At 34.7% G+C, this 10,566-nt stretch overlaps 1 long non-coding RNA gene across 2 annotated transcripts; it reads right to left on the reverse strand.

Annotated features, from left to right (window-relative positions):
- Window positions 1–3,392: 3,392 nt before the first annotated feature.
- Window positions 3,393–7,024, reverse strand: LOC148272459 (uncharacterized). Of its 2 annotated transcripts, none has more exons than XR_015824832.1 (2): window positions 6,846–7,024; window positions 3,393–4,129 (listed from the first exon to the last, which is right to left on the reverse strand). It is a non-coding gene; the product is annotated as an uncharacterized LOC148272459 (long non-coding RNA). The 2 variants fall into 2 exon arrangements; XR_015824831.1 differs by having other exon boundaries at window positions 6,705–7,024.
- Window positions 7,025–10,566: the final 3,542 nt, after the last annotated feature.

Here is a 10,566-nt window from a genome sequence, read left to right on the forward strand (position 1 = left end):
CTGTTCTATACACTCAGAAGCCGTACAAATGCAGTCAGAATTCACCCATTAATAGGGCTATTTGCTTGCTGAATATGGCTTCTGCGGATAATATGGATATATTTTTCTGTACTTATTGGTAGTTTAGCAGCTATCTGCTTTCTTTTCATTAACTTCTCACTTATATTTACAGTCTGAATTACATAATAGGTTAAACAGCCCGTAAAGTAATGCAGACTACAATTTGTCAAATAAATGAAATCTTCATTAAAATTGTAAAAAAGTACATTAAAAAATTGTGACATAACGCCTTCATCCACTCGTGTCTTCAATTCATACATAAATAGGTGCTTTGTATTCCTATACAATTATTATTATTATTGCCAAATCTTTTTTATTAATAAAATTTTTAATATCAATTATGGTGTTCAATTATTTATTACAGTGCAAAAAATATGGTAACAGTTCTCTACTATAAATGTTGATTTGAAAATTAGTGACATTGGGTATTTTTAATATACACAGGAAGTGCCAGTCAATGAAAAAGTATGGGTTTTTTAACTTCATAGATTTTCATTTTGCATTCTGGATGTTATGCCATGTGCAAATAGATTTTCTTGTCGACGTTTCCGACAGCATTGCAGCATCCATCATCTGGATTGATATTATGTGTATAATTTTACTATTGATTAGCACAAATTACGACTAAAATGACGTAGAAAAAAGTGCTATTGACACAGCAAATAACCTAGAAAAATGGCACTAGCACTCTAGTCTATACCTGGTCAAATCAAAATGCTGTTTATTCAACTCTTGTATAATGCCAGTACTCTTATGTGGATGCGAATCCTGGTACCTCACCAAAACACCAAACTTCTGAGTTTTGAGATTAAGTGCCTGAGGAGAATATTAGGTATAGAGTGGCAGAGAAAATATGAAATCAGAACGAAAGCGGTTGAAATGTGATGTCTTAGACGAATGTGTGAGAAATCAATGTATATCAGGGTTACGAATGATAAAATCAGGCGAGAGTGCAAATCTGAGATGGGTATAATTGATAAGATGAAAGGGTCGCTGAGATGGTTTGGTCATGTAGAACGAATGGATGACGACAGAAAACAGGTATATATGGCGAGAATGAATGGTAACATAGGACGAATGAAAACGTCGGTATGCCGATTGCCATACTGAAAATAGATAATTCTGCTCAATATAATTAACGAGTATTAGAAACTATATTTTCTAGTATTTTCGATACGATGGGAAGATTTGAAATAGGACGAAAACTGGAAAGGTCTTCTACATCCAGTTGTAATTTTTTTTAAAGTGGAGTTACATTAGCTTTCTTTATGGCTCTTGGAACAATTCTGTGCTCTATGGAGGTATTAAATAAGTCTGTTAAAAATTGAGCTAATACGTTAATGCATTTTTTCAAAAGTCATGTTGGAATCGGATCTAATATAGATTGATTGTTGGGTAATGCCACAACGACACATGTGAGGCGGTCCATCTTCTCTGTCAACCTCTATGAGGAAACGGCATGACGGTAGTAGTAGTAGGTGGTTTGATTTCATAACAAACATGGAAGTCCGAAATCGGATGCTGCAGACTTTTATAATCATCATTTTGAGGGGGCCTGACTTGGATATAATATGCTGCAGATGCCTCAGGAGATTTTCAACCCAAGTTGCCTCTTCTTCGCACCTGTGGGCTCCTGCCGTCCTGGAAAGCCGTTGATGACGATCTTTCGGCGGAACTAAGGGACGTAGGAGGAGGCAAAAGTGCTAAATCTCAGATATATCCGACACCTCTAAAAGATACGGTCTCCTGAAGGCATCTGGCAATGCCCGCATGCTCTACAATATAATTTATAAAAAGGTCCATTCCAGCAAGGTGTTTTAATTTTTGCTGTACATCAATATTATTTTTAATATATAATTAATTAATTATTAATAACAGATTTTGCTCATAAAATGAGACTATTACTTGATGACGTACCTATTTATTTATTTATTTTATGAACGCCTAGAGGGTTCTTACAATATATAGTTAAAAAGTATATAAGGTATTATAGCAAATGACATAAAATAGAATCATAATTATTTCACTTAATATGTTAATGATCTTTTAAAAAGAAAATAAAGTAAAGATGCATAGAAATGAAAAACACATTGAAAAGAGGAGAGTTGAGGGGATGGCCATTTAATGGATAGGATAGCTCATTCAATTGCAGCAGTGGTGTGGAGCAAGTCCAACAGCTCAGCATAATTTTTAGCAGTTCGGTGAATGCGTGCCAGGGGAGAATGGTGGGTGAAGTTTGTCCTGTTGTACTCACCGGCGTCCGTCTACTCCCAACTGAAGGAATGTCTCAATCGAATATAAAAAAAATGACTTTAAATGCTCTTCTTAATGCTTGGCAATCGCGATGGGAATCTTCCCCTTCAAGAAGGGTTAACTTTCTTTTTTTTCTTCAATCCGTCAGCGCTTAGAATCTTCTTGGGTTATCCCCGATCACTGGACTACGCAGTTTTTATCAGGTCATGGTAAATTTAATAAAAAAATATTTGTTTTTAATATTGTTGACTCCCCTTCATGCTGCTGCGGATATCCCAACCAATCTTCTGAACACATCCTGTGGTCTTGTCCCTTTCTCCTTCTCTATGATTACCGAATGGAGCTTCTCGCTACTATCCGCGGCCCTGTTATAGGTCCTGTCGGATATACAGATCTGGTGGCTTCCAAAAAGAATTTCAAGGCTTTTAAAAAGTTTTGTAATCATTTCGGCGAATTGATCATGTCCAATCAATTTAATCCCAGTCAGTGAAGAATTCACTTCCCTCTCTTCTCGATCCAATGAAGTACATATTATGTAATTCTGGATTACTTTCTTTCAGCACAAAGATGCTAAGGTTACCGGGCAGCTTTTTTCGTTTGACAACGAGCAAATTTTCCGTGTATGTGGGCACCGCCAAGGAGACTTATGTCCTCAGATGTGGTGTGCGGTATGTGGTGGGCAAGCTGTTGTACTCACATTGGAACATGTGTCTGGTGGTCCTTGTGGGTACACAAAAGTTTATCAGGGACAGTCATTTTGGGCAATCTATTAGGTGCATATCACTTTGTGCATTAGAGTGACGTCAGCAATTGTCCCCCTGGTGGAGAGCAATGGTAACCTCAGCTCATTTGATTTTTTTGCAGTTTTTTGACTACACAAAAAATGTTCATTGGAATATAATCAAATATAAATACCTAAGTCATAGAAAAAATCTGAATAATTCACCATAATGTCATCTATTTATGTATGCCTGGTGAAGTGCTTACATAAATTAGTATCTGTTGAATAACATATACTTCTGTTTTTATTATATAATGGAGATTTTAAAATTATTCACCACTTTAATTAAAGAGTCATAGTATTTAAGAATTGTAAATTTATTCATAATTTCATTTAAATCACAGACATAAATAATAAAGACAAAATCGGCTTGTGCAAAGCCAAAAAAATATATTAAACAAACCACAAACCCTGTAAATGAAAAGTCGCACTGATTGGATGTTACCTTAAATTAAATTTCATTTTACTACACTCACAAAATTTCTGACCGAAACCTGCCAAATACAGAAGGATAATTTTCTTCTATGCGAGGTGAATTTACAAAATAAGCAGATGTAGCATCCATATTGTTGTCAAGTAAATCAAAATCCTCATCTTTGATTGTCACACTTTCTGAACTTTGAACTACAACATTTCTGCTGTTCACATTTTTAACATGTTCACATTTAGTTGAAACATAATCAAATAATTTGACATCTCTATCAACGAGAGCATTCGGTACTGAGAATTTACTCTTGGGTCGAAATGAATTATTTTCGTGGGGATCTGTGCTGCAGTACGTAACTTTTTTATTTAATAAACTCTCGAATACATCTACAAAGCATTCAGAATTAGGACTATTTGCTTGATCTAATTCCCTTTTCAAAGCCTTGTTTAAATACGAATCCTTAGGTTTTGAAGTTAAGTTTGTTTTTTGTTCTGGGACAGCTAACAAACTTGATAGAGATTTGACACGTATTTTTACGGGCTGTTGATTATGGATCAAATCCTCATTTTTATTTGTTGCGATGGTATTATCTGTGGACATTGTTGATTCTGAAAGAAATAAAAATTAACAATCTAATCTGTATTGTTTTTATAAGTGATAATATACATGAATTTTGGGAAACAGTAATTACCTTGAAGATAGATAAAATGATAAGAGTTAAGACATGGCATGTATTAGACAGAAAAATGTATTTACTAAGTATTTACAATTTGCGCAAAGATATTTAATTTCAGTACACAGATACTGCATTTTTGTAGTAAACAGTGGTTGGCTTTTGTACTATTATATATTTATGAGGTCACGGATTCAAACTCCGAATGCATCAACTGAAATATTATTCTTTGTAGTATTTGACTTGTCTCGACGAGTGATCACATTTTCTACATTTGATGAACTTGATTGATAGCATTAATTTGTGATACATTGGCCTATGAATAACCTAATGATCTTTTATAATTTTTTCAATAGAACACCATATCACTATGTCTTAGCGTACAGATCTCGATTCCTCTACATTCATACATCTTCTCATGCACACGCACTGATTATTCTGACTTTTGACAAGTCCATTTTGACTTAGCCGTTCTTTTGCTGTCCATTCGCTCTACATGTTAAAACCAGCGCAGAGCTCCTTTCTTGATTTTGTCAATAATGCGTATCTCAGCCTTACATAATGTACGGATCTTGACATTATTTGTGTATTTACCGTACATAGTTTTACCACACGTTTGCCTGAAAGATCACATTTTGACAGCATTCAGCCTACTTTCATCCCCGTTTTTCCAAGTCCATACTTCGCTCCCATATATCAGGGACAGCACCGGGACTCCATTGTGAACTGCTAATTTTACCTAAATATCATTTGACTACTGAACTATTAGCTTAATTTCCACCTGGTGTCCAAAAATATATATCTGGGTCTAGGCGGATGAAGAATACAGTTCTGTCTGTGAAGCAGAACCAGAACCCTGGATCAATGTTTGACTCGATGGCTACTTTCAGGTAAAAATCCTAAAAAAGGAAACCGAGTGAGATTAGGTCCTGGGTTTGATTCCTGGCAGAGTCGACATAAAATTGGTTAAAACAGATGATCAACATACGCTGCATTAATTTGGCGATACAATTTAGAAACTAGGGCTTTCATTCGAGACTGAAGACTCGAAATTTCAAGTCTCGAGACAATTTCAATGTCGAGACTCTCAAAATGCTTGTATTGAAATTTCGAGCCCATCAGTACCATTCTAACGCTCTCTATGGGGTAGAGAATACATTACCAGCATGTAATTTACATACTAATAAAAAAATACAATGATGACAGCATCCTATAATGTAATATAATAATGAAAATGAAGGTAGAATTTTACAATTTCAGTTTTAGTGCAGGCAACACTAAGAATTTAAAGCAAGAAACAACTGACATTTTTTCATCAGATTGAGGCTGGATCAGTTCTAAATAAGTATGCTAAAGCTGCACACATTTTCTCTTGGCTCTGTCTGGAGCATGATGGCTGCTGGTTGCTAGCCGACTTCACCTTTAACTAGTTGTTCTGTTATATTATTTTGTTAGGCTATTGTGATCTATGTTTCTATGTTTGTATAGGGAAAAGTGTCAAAACTTAATATTTTTGGTCATCATTTTCGCTCCTGGGTGATATTCCAAACGCTCTCGCGGCCGCAGAAAACACTTTTAAACAAGTATTTTCTACGGCTGCGAGAACAGTTCAGAATAGCATCGTTAATAGTGCATAGGGTTACTACTTGAAAATAATAGTAATACAAATTTAAGTCTCGAGACTAAGAGGAGATTCGGAGACCAAGCGAAATTTCGAAACTTATCGAGACAGACAAAGCAGCTTCATGTAGCGAGCGTCTTAAGGATGCGGCAGTGGACCTGGCTTGGACAAGTGTTGAAAACCTAAGCCTAAGTTGCCTCTTCTTTAAACCTGCGAGCTCACGTCGTCCTGGAAGGCCGTCGATGACGATCTTTAGATGTTATTCAGCGGAACTAAGGGACTCTGGATCGCCGTAGGAGGAGGCGAAAGTGCTGGCTGGCATTAGGGTCTCCTGGAGGCATCTTTACTTAAAAGCGGATGTAGAAAAAAAGAAAAAAATATATCAAATATTTTTTTTGCAATATTCGTTTTTTTTTTTTTTAATCCACATAATGAAATTTGGTGCCCTTGAGGTTGATTTTCACAAAAATAGCGCTGTATAAATGATCCAAATATAATAAAACATTTAAATTTCATTGATATTTTTGTTAAAGATGTGATCAATCTTGCACTAGTCTAACTGTAAATATATTTATTTAAAAAATGTTTTTGTGTTGACCCAGCTGGAAATCGAACAGTGACCTCAAATAAGTACCTATGTTAGCGCAGAGGGCTAACCATTATTCTATACACGCTGATATGTAAATTATGACCATGGTAACGCTGCAGAATTCAGTTCCCTATGTACCATTAGGTAAATATTAATAAAAAATAAGGAAAATGTAGAGAAATCATCAACACAACTGTGTGATTTTTACGAGTAATAAAAAGTAGGTACCGAAATAATTAAATTACATAGGATTATGAATATTGGTACAAATTTATGCAGGAATTAAAATATTTATTTTACCTATAGTATTTAAGGAACTCCAGTGCCTCAGAAAAATAGTGAACCACAATGTAATAGTTGATAATAAATACACAGAATAAATAGTTCCCACTTTGACTTTAGGTTTAAACTTTTTCGAACCGCGATTTTCTCAATATTTACCTTGACACGAACTCAGTCATGGAACACGCGGAGGAGCTTTGACAGTGAATGGACCAATGAGCGTAGATGCGAAATACCAGCAGCCACTAGCAAACACAATATTTGGCAACAATGTCAGCTGTCACCAAATGTATAGCGCGGTATGACGTCATTCACAAACGTCATTTTTTATCATTCGAATTTTATTCATAGATGTATGTTCAGTTTCCATTTTTTAAAGAAATTATAGCGTTATAAAAGGGGCAAAAACACAGGTACCTAGGAAGTTAGATAAAGATTGGCGGCCTCCGTGGTGTAGTGGTCAAGACGCTAGACTCACGGACGGAAGGTTCCGGGTTCGATTCGCGGTGAGAACACATTTTTTATTAAAAATGTGATTTTTCTCAAGCCTGGGTGCTCTGTGATGTAATTCACCACTGTAATTAGGCCTCCTGGCCTGTTGTGGTGCAAAAAAATGTAAATGTAAAAAAAAATAAAAAAATGTAAAGCCAATAAGATAGGTAGTGTATTTTTCTAGTACCTGTTAAGATTGAATTGTTAGGTATTCCATAATAATTGTAATATAATTAGGTAGGTACCAAGGTATTAGTTATATAAATATATTTATAGGTATTGTTTTCTTTATTGCTAGGAGATCTTTTAAAGCAGGAATTGTTTGGCGCCAGCTGTGTCAGTTCATTTAGCGAAATCCAGGGTGCTCAAAGAGTCAAACTAACATTCAATGGCATACATAAAATAGACGCGTTGCAAGCGCGCAGTATATGGCATTTCAATTCGTGGGTAATTGCCTTCCTTGATTTCATTCTCCGATGCTGTGTTTGACGAAAAAAATATTTAAATACACTCATCAACCTACTGATACACATAATAGGTTGATAAATCGACTGCGACGTTGAAAAACAGAACAGATATACAGTCTTATTCGTAATTACAATAAAATTTGTAGAATAAGTAGATAATTAGTAATATTGTAAAATTATGTTTTCACCATTTTAAAGTACATAAATACTACACCGACAGCTAGTGTTGTTGGTAGGTATTGTTAATTTTTAGAGTTTCGCAGATATATAAACTAAGGAAATAATATGTATAAAAAATATTGCAAATTTCATAAATCAAGACGTCAATTTATTAAAAACGTTATGACGCCATTCGATTATGTTTATGTAAGAAACGTATTAAAATAAAACGCCCCATTTTTCCTGGTTATCGTAAACTTTTTTTTAGTCAATATCTTAAATATTACCGCCATATTTACAAGTGTAGGTTTCTGTTTGATCGCACTAAACGTAAAATCAAACGTCAGTTCACGTCGTCACGTGTCATACCTTTACCACAGCGATGGCCGAGATCTGATAACCGATTGTGCTAAGAACAGACTGACATTCGAATAGTTATTTATATATTTATTTATGCTTTATTAAGTTAGTTCATTACATCTTACGAACTAGAACTAAGAACTATTTCTATAATTCGATATTTTATATTTCTTTATTTCTTCGGGTTACTCGCTGCACAGCTTCAATCCCTTGTACAGTGAGTTTTGAAACTCAGTTTTTCTCCTCATTGGTAATCTTTTCTTTTTTTTATCCCTTAATTTATGTATATGACATTGTTGGTAAATTTTGATTATGCCTAAAAATTGCTACATTATATTTTATTTGTTGCTTTACTGTGAGCAAGCAAATTTCTTTGTGTATGCTTTCTAGTTAATTGGGAAAATAGAAACATTTTATAGATATTTTTAGTGATCGACTAAAAAACTGTGCCCAGCTTTCTTATTTCTGAATCGGGTGGTGGTCCCGTGGCTAGTGTCTCGGACTCACGGATCGAAGGTCCGTGGTTCGAATCCCACTCTACCCCAACTTGATTCCCATTTTCTAATAGTGAGTTATTTACAACTCGTTAAAAAGGGCCCCTCAAAATAAAATATTTGCATAAATTATAAGAACGCAAGTATTTCTTAAAAAAAATAATCTCCACCTCTTTTAAAATATCAATAACTATAAATCTTGATAAATTACCTTGAAGGTTAAATCCAATAAGTATTTGTCTACAAACACAAAGATTTTTGCGCACTTAAAATATTGTTGATATACATGGTTTTGGCAAATTCATTTATGATGGTAATTCTTTATTAATAAAGAAATAAAGTCAATCAGATTTATTAAGTATTTTCGTCATTGCAATGATGTTGATTCCTTTTAAGAAATTCCTTTCTGACCCCGTCATATTTTCAAAAGGGTTAGCAGAAGAGATTGATTCCCATGTGCCACTTAATTATGTATTCAGGTTATACGGTTTCAATAATCTGAATGAAAAAAAAACGAATTTCTGATGCCGATATTTATTGATAATGCTGTTTGACTAATACCCGTATGCAGAGACAAACCTTAAGGTGAGGAGAGTACATTCTATTGTCTTCATCTTCGGGTTATTCTCTGCATTTGAAATTAGAATGTACTTTCCTCACCTTAAGTTTTGTCTCTGCATACGGGTATAAATCTAAAAAATAGTTTTTGCCATTCAGTTGAGTTGAATAGTTGAATGACACTGAAGAATAATATTTAGAGCGTATCCACATAATGGGTGATTCAAATAATAAATTATGATTAAATAAATAGATCTTCTTCTTCTTTCTTTGAAGCTCCTACCGGAGGTTGGCAACCATCATCCTAAACTCGTCCCGATCCTGGGCCAGTCTAATATCTGTTATTTAGGAGTCTAATCACCACAGCTTCGTATGGCGCACCAAACCACTGTCTAATATTTCTGAGCCATGGTGTTCTTTTTCGTCCTATACCTCACCTGCTCTCTATTTTTCCTTTCACAATAAGTTGGAGAAGGGCAAATATCTCATTGCGAAATATGTGCCCAACGTATGAGGGCTCTTTTTCTTTTGACGGTAGTCAGTAACTCCCTCACTTTATCATGATGCTTAAAGCTGCTTCGTTGGAGATTTAAAGTCGATCAATCTATAAGATTTGAAGCATCCTTCTGCACAACCATAGTTCGATGGCCTCAACTTTGTTTATCGTTGAGAATTTGAGAGTCTTGGGCCTCAATTATGAACGCTATCTTCATCTGTATATTTCGAGACGGTGTACTTAACTTCTGTTTTATCTATATCTACCTCGGTATGTTCTATTAACTTGTCATATCGACATAATATGATCGAAACGAACCAATGAATGATCGCAAAATTAGTCCGCGTTCCTTACTTCATTAACATTTAAAAGAGTTCTCATAAATATTTTGAATAGGCTTCTGTGACACTTCAAAATGCACACTTCAAAGCGATATTAAACTCCAATAAATCTTAATTCAAGCAAAACATCGCTTGAACATGATGTTTAAAAGACTTTTGACACTTGCCAAGACAATATGCTTTATAACATCTGTATTTATCTACCAAGCAAAGGTGGCTTCTTTAACGTCTTGATACGTATACACTGAAAGATAGTAAAACAGACGGAAAAAAAAAAATATAGTGGCAACTTTCTTACTCCTAGATACTCTTATATATTGATAAGGCAGAATCTAGCGACATTATTTTTTGCATCAAGCCACTCGTTTTGGAAACTGACAGTTATGTCAGAATTTAATTCTTTTTCAAAATTAACTTATTTCTCTCTTAAATTTTGAATAGGCTTTTGAAAAAAAGTGCCAACCTAAAAACGATAAAAGATTTAAGTAAATCGTAATTGAATGAAAAATTGCG

This window comes from Micrasema longulum, unplaced genomic scaffold (assembly GCF_059751315.1).
Source record: "Micrasema longulum isolate JH-2025_06_02 unplaced genomic scaffold, ASM5975131v1 h1tg002328l, whole genome shotgun sequence".
In the NCBI taxonomy this organism is placed as follows: domain Eukaryota; kingdom Metazoa; phylum Arthropoda; class Insecta; order Trichoptera; family Brachycentridae; genus Micrasema; species Micrasema longulum.